This window comes from Pseudorca crassidens, chromosome 1 (assembly GCF_039906515.1).
Source record: "Pseudorca crassidens isolate mPseCra1 chromosome 1, mPseCra1.hap1, whole genome shotgun sequence".
Lineage (NCBI taxonomy): Eukaryota > Metazoa > Chordata > Mammalia > Artiodactyla > Delphinidae > Pseudorca > Pseudorca crassidens.
The window spans coordinates 604,675-623,396 of NC_090296.1; positions in this window are offsets into that span (position 1 = coordinate 604,675).

Here is an 18,722-nt window from a genome sequence, read left to right on the forward strand (position 1 = left end):
ACAGCTTGGGCCATTTCAGGGAGTGACTCAGTTTTCCTGGGTATCTTTCAAGTATACAGGAGGTATGCATGGTATATATTAAACTTCTGATTTTTTTTCTCCAGTTCATCTCTTTTTCATTACAAGGGGGATCTCAATAAAGAACATAGAAGTGTAGAGGGAAAATTATTTTTCCTCTCACATACATGCAGTGCAATAGTATTCAGAGATATAAAGGAATGGACGACCATCAACCCGTGCAAAAAGAAAAAATAGATGCACCTAACACTTACATTGCTAAGTGAAAGAATCCAGTCTGAAGTGCTACACACTGTATGACCTCCTTTATATGACATTCTAGAAAAGGCAAAACTGACACGGTAAGCAGTTTACGGAATATGTGGCTGAAACAGTCCATATGATACTTCAGTGGTGAATACCTGTCACTGCATCTGGCTACACCCACAGATCTTTACAACCCAACAAGTAAGTTACAATCTATCCAAACTTAGCTACCTAGGATATGGGAGTGTCAAAGACTGCAATACAGAAGGTAACGAAGACGCTAACTGATTCAGAAACGTATGAAAAAACTCGCTGTTGGTAGTGGGACAAACGGGCTGACCTAAGTTAACTATGGAAATGTACAGAATCTGTAGGCCAAAGACAAGATGTGCCGTACACACACAGGGGACTCTATGTTCTTTCCCAGGAGGGGCAGCAGCTAACAGTACTGAAACTACGATATCAGTCATCAAATGGAACAAGCACTGAATTTCATAAATGACAAATGGTGGAAGCCAGGTTTCTTACCACTGGAGTTGGATGTTACAGTCAAACAAAGGGAGAAGGTTACAATATCCATGTCATAACAGATCCGGTTGGAGATATCAGTATAAACTATCTTTAGCCTGCACATAGTTCCACATGGAAACCTTTATAATTATGTGTATATGCATAGGCTGGGATACATGCGTATATTTCGATGTACTGTCAGCTGAGCATATTTAGCTCCCACATGTAAGTTTTTAATACCATTCTCTAATAAAAGGAACAAGGGCTCTTTGAAGAAAGGGCTGATGCTAGGACTGAGACAGTAAATATATGAAGCAGGATAATCTTAAAATATCAGAAAGTAAAGAAGTATCAAAAATTTTTAAAACCCACAAAAGGAAAATTATGTAAAATGAAAACAAGAGCAAATGGAAGAAGCTCTCAACAGCCAAAGCAAGAATGAACTAAGCAGTCTAATAATGTAGTGCTGGATGATAACCAAGAGTTTACACTAATTATTCACGTGTCCAAACTGGTATAAATAAATTACATTGTTTTTGATGAATGGTGTTAAATAGAAATCTCCTATGCAGAAAGCTTCTAAACAATGTATAGAGCCACTCAGCTGTCCATCAAGGATGTGAAGCTAACCCCTCTCTCCTCAAGTGTGGCTTCTGCATTATGACTTCCTCCTACATAAGACACACAGGATGGACATGGGAAAAAATTAACCTCACTGTGGGAAAACTTGACAAACATTACCTCAGCTAGGTGACCAAAATTAAGAATATAAGGGAGAAGTTCCCATAAGAGCCCGTCCTCTTGATATATAGTGAAGAGGAAGCACTTCACCTCTGTGGTCTGCTTTTTCAAAGCCACGTCTAACCACGACAAAACCACCAAGCAAATCCCAGCGCCCGGCAGTCTATACAATACCTGAGCAGCCCTCCTCCACGCTGTCAAGGTCATGGAAACAAGAAGAGTCTGAGCAACTGTCAGAGCCCAGAAGAGTCTAAACAGACATGATGACCGCATGTCCTCTCAGATCCTGGAACAAGGAAAGGTATAACAAAGGGAACGTGAATAGGGACTTCAGTTAATAGTAAACTATGAGTATTTGTTCATTATTTGTCATGATTCTGTAGAAAATTAGACAAGAAAAATTAAACGTCAAATAAGAGAAACCTACTGTAACAAACTGGAAATCTAGAGGAAAAGGGGCATTTCTTTGTAAAAACACATTACCCAAATGGACCCTAAATTAAGGAAAACACAAAAAGGCCAATTAACCACTGAGGAACCTCTTCCCCTACTGGCTATACTATCACTATTCCAGGCTTTCCCTCTCCCAGGACAGGGAAGGAGCAGGGACAGAGCTGTTTGGCAGCTCCCCTAGTATATGACCCCACCCAGTGTCTTCACCTCCCACAGCCACGCCTACCCACTGAGGACACCTGAGGAAGGGTCAGGGATTATTGACTCAGATGTATCAACCAGGACTTTTTCTTTTCCCAGCGACTGGACACACTTACGGAAGTAAAATAAATTAGTATTTATTGTAAGGGTAGAAATACATTAATACTTGCAAGTGGCAAGTTGAAGAATGGGTTTGGACCTGGCAGGTCCAGTGGCTCACACTGTCTCAGTGTGACCTTGCTTCTCTGCAAACTTTTGTGCTGCTCAGTGCCTTTGGGGGACCCCATTCACAGGCACAGGCTCTCTCACTGCCCTTGGGCCAACAGCAGTTCTAGGCTGACAACCACTCACCATCCATTTTCTGAGAAAGAGTTTCTCCTTTTCTTGGATTCCAAGAAAGTCATGGTTTTAAATGCCTTTGGTCTGGCTTGGGTTGCATTCTCATCCTTGACCCATCACCAGAAGATGGAAAATGGGACTGGCTAGATGTGGGTTGTAAACCCATCTTCAAGCTGGGTGGAACATGGGGTCATCCTTCTGCAACTGTTTGGACTGGAAGCAGGTGAGATATAATTCCCAAAGGAAAACTGAGGCCCTTGGGCCTGAGAACAGATGCTGGCTGGGAGAAAGCAACAGATTCTATGTCAATGACAGCTCACTGCACAGCACAGAATCTGACACAAAAGAAAGAAAGGGGTTCACTTAGGGTCAGGGGCTGCAGCAACTCATCCAGTGCTCTTACTGTCCCTCCCAAGACTGCAAGTTCTTTCACTTGCTGAAAAGTCAGGATCATTGGTGGTGGTAAACTCTAGTCTCTTTCCTTGGGCATCAGGTCCTCACATCTCAGAGGCTGGCCCAGAACAGCCCATGTGCCGTCAGAAGACACACAGACCTCATTCCTGCCCCTGAGAGGTGAGAGTCCTTGAGTTATGCCATCTCCCTGGCCATATTAATTGCCCATCCCTGAAAAACAATACTGCTCCTTTTCCAGTTTATTCTCTCTCCTTTACTAAGAGGAAGAAACCAAATGCTAGGGTGGTAAGGAAACTCTTGTGCAATGAAGTAACGGGAGGCTCGAGAATTATTCCATGCCATGGAACCCATAATCGGCAGACTTTCCAGGGGCCACATGGATGCATAAGGCTCTCCAAGACAATGGCAGTGGCAGTGTAAACCTCACACTGGGAGGTCCAGTTGCTCCCATATCTTTGATTCTTAATGAATATGAATGTCAAAAGTTTCTAACGACTGAAAGGACAGAGGATTGCAGGGCCATGGTCTGCTGTATGGGTGTTGTGTCAGGGCCACACTCCAATGTCTAGAGGATCATTACCTCTCTTGGCAGCCTGTGAGGCCGTGAGCGGGAGGCCTTCTTCTCAGCCACATGCATGTTGGTAGTTGAAACTTCTCAAAGGAATGTCTACACTGCCCAGGTAGCTCTTGAATTGCCCGGCATCATGGTCAGCTCCGTCACTGTACATGAGGGCCTGACGATGCCCAGGCTGGACTGAGCTAGAGGACCACAGATACCTGCCTGGATAGTCAGAGGTCGAGGGCTGTCCTGCCTGAGACTTGATCATCTATTCATGCCCACTCAGATGGGACAAAGGATGCCTCCAGTGCCAGGAGGGCCCCAGCAGCCCTCAAGAAGGCAGCATCTGGGGGCTGGCAGGTCACTGCACCCAGTCCTGTATAAATCCACACATGTCCACTGAGTGCCCTCCTGTCTGGGCTGTGCTGGAACCTGGGGCTGCCCAGGCAGAGTACGGCCAGCATCACCCTTCCCAGGTAGGAGGGCAGAAGGAAACCCTGCCTGACTTCTGACACCCTCCCCAATCCTTGACAGAAGTTGAGTTGGATAAGAAACAGTCCGAAACAAGAACAGACATTTCATTCTTCTCTCAGAGCCCAGGCCTGGGGTAAGGGAGGCCAGAAAAACAGTTATTCACCTCAGCTCCCTGACTCCTGTTTGACCCTGGGCAAGTCCTATCCATTCTGGAGCCTTCACAGAGAAGGAGAGGGGAGGGCCATGAGGGCCAATTGTGCTTAAACCTAACTCTAACCTTTACCCTAAGAACCCTAACCTCTAACCGTAACAACCCTAGCCCCAGACCCCTAGACCCTCACCACTGACCCCTAAACTCTAATCCCTGACTCTTTAACCACAACCCTCTACCATGACTCTCCAATGATGACCCATAACCCTAAACTGTGACCGCTGAACCCTCACACTGACTCAGCCCCAGGCCTGAAGCCTGGCCTAGTTGGCGCCGAGGGATGACTGAATGAACTCTCAAATAAACCGAGGAATTAAATCTTCCCAACCACGAATTTAGCAATGGTTTCTTAGATTTGACAGTAAAGCATAAGAAATGAAAGAAAAAAATAGATAAATTGGATTTCCTCAAAATTACAAACCTTTGTGCATCAAAAGAACCTATCCAGAAAGTAAAAAGACAGCCCACAGAATGGAAGACAATATTGGCACATGATATATCTCATAAGACTCTTTACCTAGAATGTACCCAGAACTTTTCCAACTCATCAACAAAAAGACAAACAATACAATTTTTGAAACAGACAAATAACTTGCATGGACTGCTCTCCAGGCAAGACATACAAATGGTCAACAAGGACATGAAAAGATGTCAAATGTTAGGAGACATGATGAAAATGCAAACTAAAGCCACAGTGTGATGCCCCTTCACACACACTAGAATAAAAATAAATTTTAAAATAAATTTTAAAATATGTAAATAAAAATAACAAATGTTGGCAACAATGCAGAGAAACTGGAACCCTTAAAAGTTACTTGTGTATATGTACAATGGTTCAGTCTATGTGTACAAACCTTTAGCATTTACTCAAAAATATAAAATGTAATTACCATGTGGTTCAACAACCCCACTCCTAGATATATACCAAAAAAATGGAAAACAGGCGTTCAAACAAAAACTTGTACACCAATTATTCATAGCAGCACTGTTCACAATAGCCCAGGGTAGGAAAGATTTAAATGTCCATAAGCAGGTAAACGGATAAGCAAAATAAGGTAGATCCATAAGCTGCATTATTCTGTCATGTAAAGGAATAAAGTAAAATTATACAGCCGCTGTGGAAAACTGTGTGGTGGCTCCTCAAAAGCATGGAAAATGTATGATCCCTTGATTCCACTCCAGGCTGTACACCCAGAATATTAGAAAGCAAGAACTGGAACAGATATCTGTACCCCACATTCATAGCAACATTATTTACAATAGCCAAAAGGTGGAGGTAACACAACACATCCTTCAACAGAGGAATGGATAAGTACAGTGTAGTACATAGGCAATGGAATATGATTCAACCTTTAAAGCTAAGGTAATTCTCACACATGCTACAATGTGGATGAACCTTGAAGTCATTATGCTAAGTGAAACCAGCCAGACACAAAAAGGACAAACGTTCTATGATTCCACTAGTATGAGGTATGCAGATAAGTCAAATCCAAAGACAAAGTAGAATAAGGTTGCCAGGGGTTGAGGGGAGTTACTGTTTAATGGCTACGGTTTCACATGGGGAAAATAAAGTTCTGGAGATGGATGGTGAGGATATTTTTACAACAATGTGAATGTAGTTAATGCCATAGAACTGGATACTTACAAATGGTTTAATTGGGGCTTTCCTCGTGGCACACTGGTTAAGAATCCACCTGCCAACTGCAGGGGACATGGGTTCAAGCGCTGGTCCTGGAAGATCCTGCGTGCCGCAGAGCAACTAAGCTCGTGAGCCACAGCTACTGAGCCCTCATGCCACAACTACTGAAACCTGTGTGCCTAGAGCCCGTGCTCTGTAACAAGAGAAGCCACCGCAATGAGAAGCCTGCACACGGCAATGAAGAGTAGCCCCCGCTTGCTGCAACTAGAGAAAGCCTGCGTGCAGCAACAAAGACCCGACACAGCCAAAAAATAGAAAATAAAATAAAATATTTTTAAAAAAGCTTTTAAAAAATGGTTTAAATGGTAAATGTTATGTGTTTTTAATCCCAATGGAAAAAATGAATGAAATCATGATCAATGTTACAATGCGGTTAAACACTGAAAACATCCCAAGTGAAAGAAGCCATACAGAAAACCACCCAGATCATGCTCATCTTGTACACTTTCAATCCAGCAAGGTTTTTAAAGTGAGGAAAAGCCCCACTGATGGTTCCAAGAAGAGAAAACTGGATTCGAATAGAAAATTACATTTCCACAAAGCTGGGGCAGCTGGTGAAAGTTGAAGCGGGTCTGTGGATAGGATTATAATGTGGAAACCTTAGTTATTCCTCACTTTGGGGTTATGTGCTGGTTCCCTGGGAGAGTGGCCCTCCCACTCTCACAGGGTAAAACAAACTGGAGTATTTTGTGAAGGTGGAAAACTTTATACTGCTATTTAAAGTTTTTTATACACTTGAAATTTACTAGAAAATAAAGTACTTATCAAAACCACCATGTCATACCATGCCAGAAATACAGACATCAAACTCTGTTACAGAGGCCAAGCCCTACCCAGATCCAGTTCACCCACAGTGGGGATGCTAATCACCCTTGTAGGAGTCCACATACTACAAGAGGCACCATGGGAAGATTATATTGGGAGCCACGATGTGCTGCAGTGCCCGTTCCGTGGGGTCAGCTGGGTGCACGCAGGTCAGCCAGTGTCTGTGTGTCTCAGCCTATAACCACAGACCACACTGTCCTGCTCTGCTCACAAGAGCGAGGCCAATGGAGGGACAACAGGGGTGGGAACAAAGCCGGGTCATGGTCCGGCTGGGTGAGAAAGGGTCCAAGGAGCGAGAACCCAGCTGCCCTTGCCTGATGAGCCGAGAGCTGACATCCACCCTGTGCGCAGCCCCTCTCCCCACGTCCCGAGGTAAGGCTGACTTTCCTGCGTCCTGGGGCAGGGTCATGCCTGTGTATAGAGCAGGACGCACAGCAGTGCACGCAGCAGGCCTGATGCCTGCCCTTGCCATGTACTTGGGGGCTTGGTAAGGGTGGAACATCCTGACAAGACATGGGCCGACCCTGGGGAGGATGTAGGGGTGAAGCGTTTGGGAGCCTCTGGAGGGGATCCTCACCTGTCTGCACAGGTGGACTGAGGACACCGACCAACGGTGGGCAGGCGGGGAGCCCCAGAAGGGTCCTGGGTCATCTCTGAGGCTGGAGGAGGGGTGTGGAGCTGGGGGTGACAGCAGTGGGCATGAGGGTCTGATCGCCAGACAGTGTGGAGGGACCATCAGAGGCAGCGGGGAAGGTGAAGACTGTGCCGGATGGGAGGACAGAGAGACCAGCAGGTGGCGCTGTAGGGCGGGATCAGGGCTGCTCCCTGCAGGGCGGCAGCTAGCCCTGCGCCTCTGGAAGCTCCTGGTGTCCGGCCAGACCCCAGCCGGCAAGAGAAAGGAAGCCCCTTCTACACTGCTGAAAACACCAGTGTGGGACGTTTGCTGTCCACTTCACCTGGCGGGGAAATGGGCACATTGAAGTGGAGAGTGACGGGGTGGAAGTGGGAAATGCGGGTGCTCGGAGCCTGGACAGGAGGGTTCCTGAGGGGGTGAGGTAACAGGTCACAGGAGGGGGCCGGGAGATGGGCAGGGGGACGGGCAGTGCGTGCCCGGCGCTGGAGCACGTGCATCCTTGCTCGGGCCGGCCCCCTCCCCCGAAGGCTGCGTCTAGTAACACAGGGGCCCCTGGAAGGGGGTTTTCTGTGTGGCTGGTTCACTAAAGCTGGGTGTCTGTGGGCACATGGGCCCATCTGCAGTCCCGGTGAAGACATTGTTCTCTCCGGGGAAATGAGGTGGACACTCAGTCCCCGGTCAGTGGAGGGTCTAGTCCTCTGGATGTCTTGTCTCTTCTTGGGGGTCACTGGGGCTTTATCCTCACTCCGTGGGGTACAGGAGAGGAGGGATGCACACGCCCTGGGCTCACTGTGCCTCGGCTCCTGGGGAGGACCTCTCTGGCCCACATGTTCACAGGCCTCAGTCACCCCTGCTCGACACTCCCCTCCAGAGACTCGGCAAGAGGACCTGCCCTGTGAAACGCGGCGCCTGGATCGGGGGGCTTGTGGGTCCCTTCTCAGATGGCCACACTCAGGTCTTGGGGTGGGTGCGGTGGCCTCTGACCACTCGCCAAGTCACCACGCTGCTGCGGCTCCTTTCTGAGGCCTGAGATGCCCCAGGGGTGGCTGGGTGAGGGGGGGAGGTTGCTGTGATGGGGAAGTGTGGGACAGGGGTCCTGGGCCCTGGGTCCCTCCTTGAGGAGGAGTTGGGGTCATGCCCAGAGGGGGGGAGGCCGGTGACGGTCCTGGGTGTCAGCAGGCACAGTGCCACACCCTGCAGGCCGGGTGTGGGATTCCTGTGGCCCCAGCACAGAACACCAGATGGGGGGTGGGGTTGGGACAGGGGACGCTTCCTTTCAGGCCTGGAGCCCGAAGTCAAGGTGCTGGGGGCCCACTCCTCTGCGGGCTCTGCGGTCAGTCGGTCCCAGGCCACTCCCAGCCCCGTCTCCGTCTCTGCCATGACATCGCCTTCTCCCCCGTGTGTCTGGGTCCAAATGCCCCCCATGAGGACGCCCACACACAGGTCAGTGACCTCAGCTCACCCCGGGCAGCTCTGCAGTGGCCCATGTGCACACAAAGTCCCATTCTGAGCTCCCGGGGAGTCTGTCTTCCAGGGCCTCTTGAGGTGACAATCCTCGTGGTCGACACAGCTCGTGTCGGAATCCAGGAGCCTCGGTGGAGGACACGGTGTCCTGACTCAGGGAGGACGCACGGACGGGCAGAGGGGGGAGGGAGGCCGAGGGGTGGTCAACCCTGCCCTCCGGGGAGGGGGCAGTCTCTAGAGGGCCAGGCCGGAGCTGGCGGGGGGACGCGGTGGTCAGAGGCGGGCGACCTGGGCTGCGACGGGTGGGGTCACTTAGGGCAACCATGACCCAGTCCCAGCCCTAATGCTGACCTTCAAAGCACCAACACCAAGCCACATCTAATCAAGTCACACAAATACAGCATGAGAAAGAAAAGTACACCAGTATACCTTATAAATATGAATTCAAGAATCCTCCACAAAATTAGAACCACATGGAGCCAACAGAACATTAAATGGATGATGCCATAAGCAAGTATCTCCACGCCGGAAATGTCAGGTTGTTCAACATATTAAACCTAAGCAATGTACTGAAGAACTATAAAGAAGTGAAGTCAAAGCACATGATCCTATCAATTACTGCAGGAAAAGCTATAATCAAAATCCAGTGCTATTTCATGATACAAGCACTCAAGAAGGTAGCAATAAAAGGAAGTTTGTTCCATATGAAAAAGAGCAGTATACAAAGCCACAGCAAACACCATGCTCCATGTTAAAAACTGAAAGATTCACTCCTGAAATCAGCAACAAGGCCAGGAAGCTGGCCTCCACCGCTGACAATAGTGTACTGGAAGTTCTACCCAGAGTTTGGAGGGAAGAAACCAAAGGCATCCATATGTGAATGGAAAAATTAAAACTGTGTCTATTCACAGAACACAGATCACAACATCTTATATATAAAACTTCCTATAACAACAAAAAATTATTTGACTAATCAGTAATTCAGCAAAGTTATAGAAAAAACTATCAATTCACAAAAATCTGTCTTATACATATATACTAGCAATAAATAATCTGAAAAAGAACTTATGAAAACAATTCCATTTTAAATAATGTCAGCATTAATATTTGGGAATATATTTAATCAAGATACAAGACTTGCTCTTCTGTATGTAAAGCTGTCTTTACATTTGAAATTACTGGAAAGTCAAGTACTTTTCAAAACACCATGTCAAAACCAAGCCAGAAAGGCAGAGGAAACATCAAACTTCCATACAGAGGCCAAGCCTTACCCAGATCCAGTTCACCCCAAGTCCACATGTCATTTAGAGGCACTGTGGAAAGACTTATCAGGACTTCCCAATATAAAGGACTTCCCTTTCTTCCCTGTTGTGGATGACTTGGATGTGGTAGAAACAGCGGGATTTTGGAAGTTCAATTTTCCACATCATTCCACCAAAAAAACTGTTACAAATAATAAATGAATTCAGTAAAGACGCAAAATCAGTACACACAACTCAACTGCATTTCTAAACACTAATAATGAACCATCAAAGAGAAAAAAACCCTATTTACAATTGCATCAAAAAAAACAAAATACCAAGGAATAAATTTAACCGAGGATGTGAAAGACCTGAAAACTTTAAGACACTGAAGAAGACACAAGTCGGTGGAAAGACACCCCGTGCTCGTGTAATGCAAGAAGTACTGTTGCTAAAATGTCCGTTCCACCCAAAGCGGTGCACACAGGGAAGGCAGGCCGTCCTGAAATTACAACGGTGTATTTCACAGAAATGGAGCAAATCCTCCTAAGATGTGTGTGGAGCCACAAAGGACCCCGAAGAGCCAAGGCGACCCTGAGAAAGGAGAACGGGCCGCAGGCATCTCCCTCCCTGACTTCACACTTCGTCACGAGCTACAGTCCCCAAAACAGTGCGGAACTGGCTCAAAACAGGCGCACAGACCAGATGGACGGGACGGAGAGCCCAGAACCCACCCCGCACGGTGGGGGGGGGCATTAAGTTACGACAACGGGGCCAGGGACACACCGAGTGGAAGGGCAGCCCCAAGGTAAACGGTGCGGGGAAGACTGCACACCCCGTAACGCATGCGGCTCCACCGCACACCAGCCTGACCAAAAACCCAGCTTTGCACACCAAGCCCTTCCTGGGTCGCACGAAGACAGGCTCCCTCAGCCGTCAGTCGCCCCCAGGAAGCTTCTCCCCACTTTTCCTGTCTCCTCACCTTTTCTCCGGCGTTGCCTGCGTCCTCAGGAAACCCAGCTCCCGTCAGCGTGGGCGCAGCCCCACGTTGTCCTGAAGCCGAAACCCCAGCGAGTCCTGAGGAGACCGAGCGCCCGTCAGCAGCCGCAGCCCGGCGGTGCCTGAGGAGACACAACTCCCCTCAGCTGCACTCAGAGCTGGGTCCGCAGGAAACGCGCATGCACTGTGGGTCAGAGAGGCGGGATCCGCGCCACCCTGTGGTCGGTGCGGGAAGTGCAGGCCGCGCCTCCCTCACAGATTACTGGAGACAGCGCCCCCTGCTGGCTGAACCCATTAAATTGTGGAAATTCAAACAAATGAAGACAATATCCCATAGCTTCTTCAAAGTAGTTAAGGAACAATGAATTGGAAACCGTATGGAATAAAATGAATGTAGACACAAGCTTTACAACTTACACCAAATTCACTCAAAATTACTCAGAGACAAGTTTTAAATGCAAAACTATTCAAAATTATAGGAGAAAACATAAAAGAAAATTGTTATGAGCTTGGGCTTGGTCATGTCCATCACAAGCTTTGTGGTTTTAACACACAACACAAAAAAGCAGTCCAGAAAGAAAAACAAGGGATTCTGTGGACTTTATAAAAGTAAAGATTTCTACTGTGTGAAAAACCTCATTCAGACAATCGAAAGACAACACACACTGGGGGGAAAAATCTGCAAATGTATCTAATAAAGAATTTGTCTCAAAATATACAAAGAACTCCAAGAGAACCCCATCAAAATAGAGAAAGCTCTAAATGGACACCTGGTCAAAGAAGGTACACAGACCGTATACAAAACTATGCCCAGGACTGGGGGGCAGAGAAACAGTGGTCCACATCAACTCCCTGAGTCATGTGTGACCCAGGACTAGTCCTGTCCTGCCTGGAGGCCTCAGAGAGATGGGGAGGGAGGAAGGGGAAGAGGGCGAATTCTGCTTAAACCTAACTCTAACCCTGACCACTCTCACCACTTTCATTCAACATGGTCTAGGAAGTCCTAGACATAGTAATTAGATGAGAAAAAGAAATAAAAGGGATCCAATGGCAGAGGAAAAAGTAAAACTGTCACTGTTTGTAGATGAGATGATGTTTTATATTTCATTTACTTATTTATTTATTTATTCATTTATTTATTCTGGTTGTGCTGGGACTTAGTTGTGGCACGTGAGCTCCTTAGTTGCTTCAGGTGGGCTCCTTAGTTGTGGCATGCAAACTCTTAGTTGTGGCATGCATGTGGGATCTAGTTCCCTGACCAGGGATCGAACCCAGGCCCCCTACATTGGGAGTGTGGAGTCTTAACCCCTGTGCCACCGGGGAAGTCCCAACATGATGTTTTATACAGAAAATCCTTAAAGTGACCCCCCCCAAACAAATGGAATTCATTGGAAAATTCAGTTAAGTTGCAGGATACAAAATTAACCTATAGAAATCTGTTGCATCTCTATACACTGGCAACAAACTATCAGAATGAGAAATTAAGAAAACAACCCCATTGACAATGATATTAACAAAAATGAAATACCTAGGAATACATCTAACCCAGGAGGTAAAAGACCTTTACTCAGAAAACTGGAAGACACTGATGAAAGAAATTGGAGACGACACAGACAAATGCACAGATATAATGTGTTCATGGATTGGAAGAATTCATATTGTTAAAATGATTCCACACCCCAGAGCAATCTAGAGGTTTGATGCCATTCTTATCAAAATACCAGTGGAATTTTATGAGAATTAAAACAAAGAATTCTAATATGTGTAAGGAAACAGAAAAGAACCTGAATAGTCAATACGATCTTAAGAAAGAAGCACAAACTTGGACATATCACACTCCCTGTTTCAAACTATACTACATATCAAGAATAATCAAGACAGTATGGTATAGGAACATAAGAAATACACATAGATCCATGGAAAAGAATTGAGATCCCCAAAATAAACATATGCATATATGGTCAATTCATCTATGACAACGGAGGTGAGACTATACAATGGGGAAAAGACAGCCTCTTCAATGAATGGTGGTGGGAAAACTGGACAACTACATGCACAAGAATCAAACTGGAATCCTTTCTTATACCACCTACACAAGCAACCTCAAAGTGAATCAAACACTTCAATGTAAGACCTGAAGCCATAAAGCTCCTCGAAGAAAACGTAAGCAGTCTGCTCTTTGACATCCGTCTTAGCAATATTTTCTGGATCTTTCTCCCCAAGCAAGAGGAACAAAAGCAGAATAAACCAGTGGGACTCCATCCAACTTCGAAGCTTTTCAATGGCAAAGGAAACCATCCACAAAATGAAGAGGCAGCCTACCGAATGTGAGAAAATATTTGCAAACAATATGTCTGAAAAGGGGTTCATGTCCAAAATAGATGAAGAGATCACACACCTGAACCTCCAAAAACCAAAAACCCAATTAAAAATTGGGACCGAACATTTTTCCAAAGAGTACGTACAGATGACCAAGAGACATATGAAACTATGACCAATATCACTTATCATCAGGGAAACGCACATCAAAAGAACAATGAGATTATCACCTCACACCTAAAAACTTGGCTATCGTCCAAAAGATAACAAATAACAAGCCCTGGTGAGGATGAGGAGAACCCTCATGCATTCTCTTGGGAATGTTCATTGGTGCAGCCACTGTGGAAAACAGTACAGAGGTTCCTCAAGAAATTAAAAATAGAACTACCATATGATGCAGGAATTACACTTGGGGGTATCTTCCTGAAGGAAACAAAAACACGAATTCAAAAAGATATCCACAGGGAGATCAGCTTGGTGCTTTGTGACCACCTAGAGGGGTGGGATAGGGAGGGTGGGAGGGAGGGAGACGCAAGAGGGAAGAGATATGGGAACATATGTATATGTATAACTGATTCACTTTGTTACAAAGCAGAAACTAACACACCATTGTAAAGCAATTATACTCCAATAAAGCTTTAGAAAAAAATATAAGAAAACAAAGAATACGGGAATGCATCTAAATCACATCTACAATGGACACTTAGGTTTATCTTGTATGTCTGAACCACAGTTACTCCTTTTTGACAGTCAAATGCATTCCCCTCCTCAATGCCAAAGCAGATGTACAATTCATATCCAAAAGACCACAAAACAGGCCACTTTGGGCAGTAAAATTTAAGTTAAACCATACATAAGCCAGAGTGACTTCCTCACACCTCAATATGTGAAGAGATTTTTTCCCTTTTGATTACAAGTCTTTCAATAGAAAGCATTGATGATCAAAATGTCAATCCCTCAGTGCCAGAATGATTCAGCTGTTTGGCCCACGTGTAGATCATGCCCCTCAGCGCTAGGCCTCCTTTATATTTGCCTAGTTAATCCACATTGGGGGAATACTGAGCAGGTATCGTGAACATGCTCAGAGGAATGTTAATGAGAAAACGCTTTATATAGGCCATACATTTTATTATTCATACCCAATTGTCACACAAGCATTGCACATGTGCTTTTAGCAGTAGACCTAAAGCAAACAGTGATACATCATGAGTAGTTACATTGTCATAACTTCACTAGGTAATTTTCCTTTCCTCTTAAACATCAGGGCAAAATGAAGCCAACACAGTAACTTTCATAAATCCACACTTCCATACAGAGGGGTCATTTATCCAATTGCTCCAAGTCCTAAGTAGCTTGAGGGGAAGGACTTCCCTGTGTCTGGAAAACACAGATCAAAGCCAGTAACAAAAAAACACAAAAACATTATAACCATATTCACCAGTTCACTCAGTAACCGATCCTTCGGTTAACTTTTTATGAAGCCATCCAATTCTCCATTAAGATTTTTCATTTCTTACCCAGTGTGGCATTATGATATGAAATTTATCAGAGACCTGTGCTTGCCAAAAGGCCCTTCACATAGATCTTCTTGAAGATGGAGCACTTTTGCAAAGTGTTAGAGCACAACAGTAACTATCTATAAATCACATAAAGACTTAAAAGGTCATGGTTAAACATTTGATCATAATGTAAATGACAAAAGAAACCATTATTGCTGTTACATACAACATTTAAAAATAACTAGAATTATGACTGATAAAATTTTACCAGGACATACTAGAGTTTTAGGAATTCCATGTAATGTAACATACTAATCAAACATTTCTCTCTGACAAGGCTCAAGGGCCTTCGAAAGCAGCTCAAAGTTAGCTGGAGATCAAAAGAACTGTTAGAATCGGCCAAACAACACTTATTCACTGAACCAAAGTAAAGAGATTTCAAACAAAAGTACAGATCACAGACACAGGCAAAGGAACTCACAAGCTGTTCACAATCAAAAGCAGCATTCCAAGGAAACTTTGGAGGGAGAAACCAAAGCCAGGCTTGCCCTAACCCACTTCCAACAAAATCCATCTTAGAAAATCCTGGTCATGCACAACTCTTTCCTCAGTGTTCCCTTCTCACAAATGTTCATCACCTTCTGTATCCATCTTATGTTGCCCCTTATTTTTTTCCGCATTCAGACACAACCAGCTCTACTACAAAGGGACTTTCCTTTCTCTTTGTACCATCAGCCTGTTACCTAGCTGCTCACTTTCTTTATTGCGTAGCTTCATAAATGCTTGAATATATGGAACTTCTTTTGTCTTTCTCTTCCTGTGACAAAATAACTCTAGCTGAAGGATGGTATAGTCATTTAGGCTCCCACTCAAAGACCACCATTCCTCATTTTTCAAGAATGTATCCATGCAGTGGCCAGACAAATTACAATAGAATTTCATTCTTTTCTTAGCCTTAGGTTTACAACTATAGGTTGACCAGTCTGCCAGGATTTTGCCCATTGGCTACCACATGGAACTGAAGAAGCAGCACTTCTTATGCTTGAACCATAGAACACTCACACACGGACAAAAACAAAACAAAATCCTAAACACCAACGGAAGCCTCAAACCAAAGGAACCAGAAACCAAACTGAAACCAAAAACCACACAGCACAAGACTCAAATCATCTTCCAAGTCTCAACTTAGCCTGTGACCTCTGTCCAAGTGTTGCACCTTCCAAATGAGATTCCCTGGAATGAAAAGTCACCCAAATGGGAACCAAGGTTACCCCAAATGTACAGGGTTAAAAGGACCTCAGACTGCATGCCAGGGGAGTTACCACACGCTGGCTGAGGTGCTGCAACCTCCCAAATGCTATTTTTCTGGTTCCCCAAAATAATCTCTTGGAGGAAGACATTCGGGGCAGCCCAGGCAGGAGGAAGAGAGGAACGTCCTCAAGGCAAAGACGGCCTGGGCAGCTGCTAGGGAGGTCCCTCTTCCACCATCTATTCCTGCCCCAGAGTTCTAACTGCTGGGATGACTGGGGCACAGCCTTTCCAGGCAAGGGTCCCAGGTGGTCTGGCCTCTAAAGGAATTCTCCAACCCTACACTCTCTCGAAAGAGGCTGGCATGGAGAAAATCTCAGTGTCCGATCAAGTCAGGGGACCCACAGGGGCCATCCCCAAGTCAGTCCCACACTGGGTACTAAATTTGATGTCGAAAACTCGACCGCTGTGCACCAGTGCCAAATCGAATCTCAGAGGGAGAGGTTTGGAGGAAGTAGAAAAGAATGGCTTTACTGCTTTGGCAGCCAAAGGGGGACACAGAAAAGTCGTGCCCTCAAAAACCGTGTGTCCCAATGTGGGAGGATCTGGTGAGGAGTTTTACAGCAATGGTTTAAGGACACAGTTGCTCCTAAGGATTAGTGTGTGTACAGGGCCTTAACTCCCTTTAATCTGGCCTCAGATGATTTCTTGATGAGCTTCTCTGAAATAAAGAAGACTAAAATCTTCTATTTTGTGGGGGTTTTAGGTTGGTAAAGAGCTCAAAGATACGCTTACCTGTATCCCTTGAGGCAAAACCGGGATCCTGCCCCAAGGCTGCACTATTGTTTCTTGATGGTTCCTCCCTTTTCTCTGCATCCCCTCGATCCCTGATTAGCAACTGTTCGAATCTGCCCTTTGGAACTCAGGGAAGGTCCTGGAGTCTCTAGTCTAAATAAGCCCCTGACATTACACCTAACTCAGTCCCTGACACTGTCTCTAACTAAGGCCCTGCTGCCATCAATATTTAAGTCCTGACATTATCCTGAGCTAATACACTGATCCTTATATTACCAAGGTCCTGAAACTATCCCAAAGTAAGCCGTGACGCTGTCCCTAAGTGAGGCGCTGAGGCTGTCCCTAAAAGAGGCCCTGATAATGTCTTTAATGAAGACCCTAAGGCTGATCCTACAGAGGCCCTTATCCTGCTCCTACGTCATGCCCTGACACTGTCCCTCACTCAGGCCCTAAATAAAGGCCTCACTTAGGCCCTGTTGCCGTAGCTTAGTTAGGCTCTGACGCTGTCCCTACATCAAGCCCTGACACTGGTCCTGATTAAGGCCCTGACACTCGTCCTAACTAAGGCCCTGATGCTCTCAATAACTAAGGTCTTCACGCTATCCCTAGCTCATTTGCTGACACTATCCCCCGCCTGGAAGCTGACTCTGTCCCGAGCTAATTTCCTGCCTCTTATCCTCATTGAAGCCCTAATGTTCTCCCTAACTAACGCCCAGCCTAGTCCTAACTAAGGCCCTGACACTGTCTCTAACTAAGGCCCGGAATCTGTCCCTAATACAGTCCCTGCTGCCGGCAATAACTAAAATCTAGACACTATCCTGAGCTAATATCCTAACCCATTTCTAACCAAGGTCCTGAAATTCTCCCTAAGAAAGCCCTGTCGCTGTCCCTAAGTGAAGGCCTGAGGCTGTGCCTAACTCAGGCCCTGAAGCTATGCCTAACTGAGGCCTTGACACTGTGACTACCTCAGGCCCTGATCATATCTTTAACTAAGACCCTAATGCTGACCCAACAAAGGCCCTGATGCAGCCCCTACATCATGCCCTGACAGTGTCCCCAGCTAAGGGCCTGACGCTAGGCCTAAATCAGGCCCTGTCGCTCTCCCTAAGTCAGGCTCTGATGCTGTCCCTACCTGCAGCCCTGATACTGGATCTAATTAAGGCCCTGATACTCTCAGGGACGAAGGTCTTGACACTATCCCTAGGTCATTTCCTGACACGGTCCCTAAACTTTACCCTAACCCTGTCCCTAGCAACTGTCCTGCCTCTTATGCTAACTGAAGCCCTTACTCTGTGCCTAACACAGACACTGAATTTAGGCCCAAGGCCAGGACACTGTCACTAACTAAGGCCTAGATGCTCGTCCTAAAACCGGCCCAGAACTGTCCCTAACTAATGCCCTAACACTATTCCTAACTCAGGCCCTGACACTGTACCTAACAGAGGCTCTGATGCTAATCCTAACTCAGGCCCTGACACTGTCTCTAACTAAGGCCCTGCGGACATCAATATCTAAAGTCCTGACATTATTCTAAGCTAATATCCTCACCCATGTCTTACTAAGGTCCTAAAACTGTCGCAAAGTAAGCCCTGATGCTGTCCCTAACTAAGGCCCTGAAATTAGTCCCGAGGCCGTGACCCTGTCCCTAACTGAGGCCTGGAGGCTTGTCACTCAGGCCCTGACACTACACCTAACTCAGTCCCTGACACTGTACCTAACAAAGGCTCTGATGCTCATCCTAAGTCAGGCCCTGACACTGGCTCTAAGGCCCTGCGGCCATCAATACCTAAAGTCCTGACTTTATCCTGAGCTAATATCCTCACTCATGTCTTA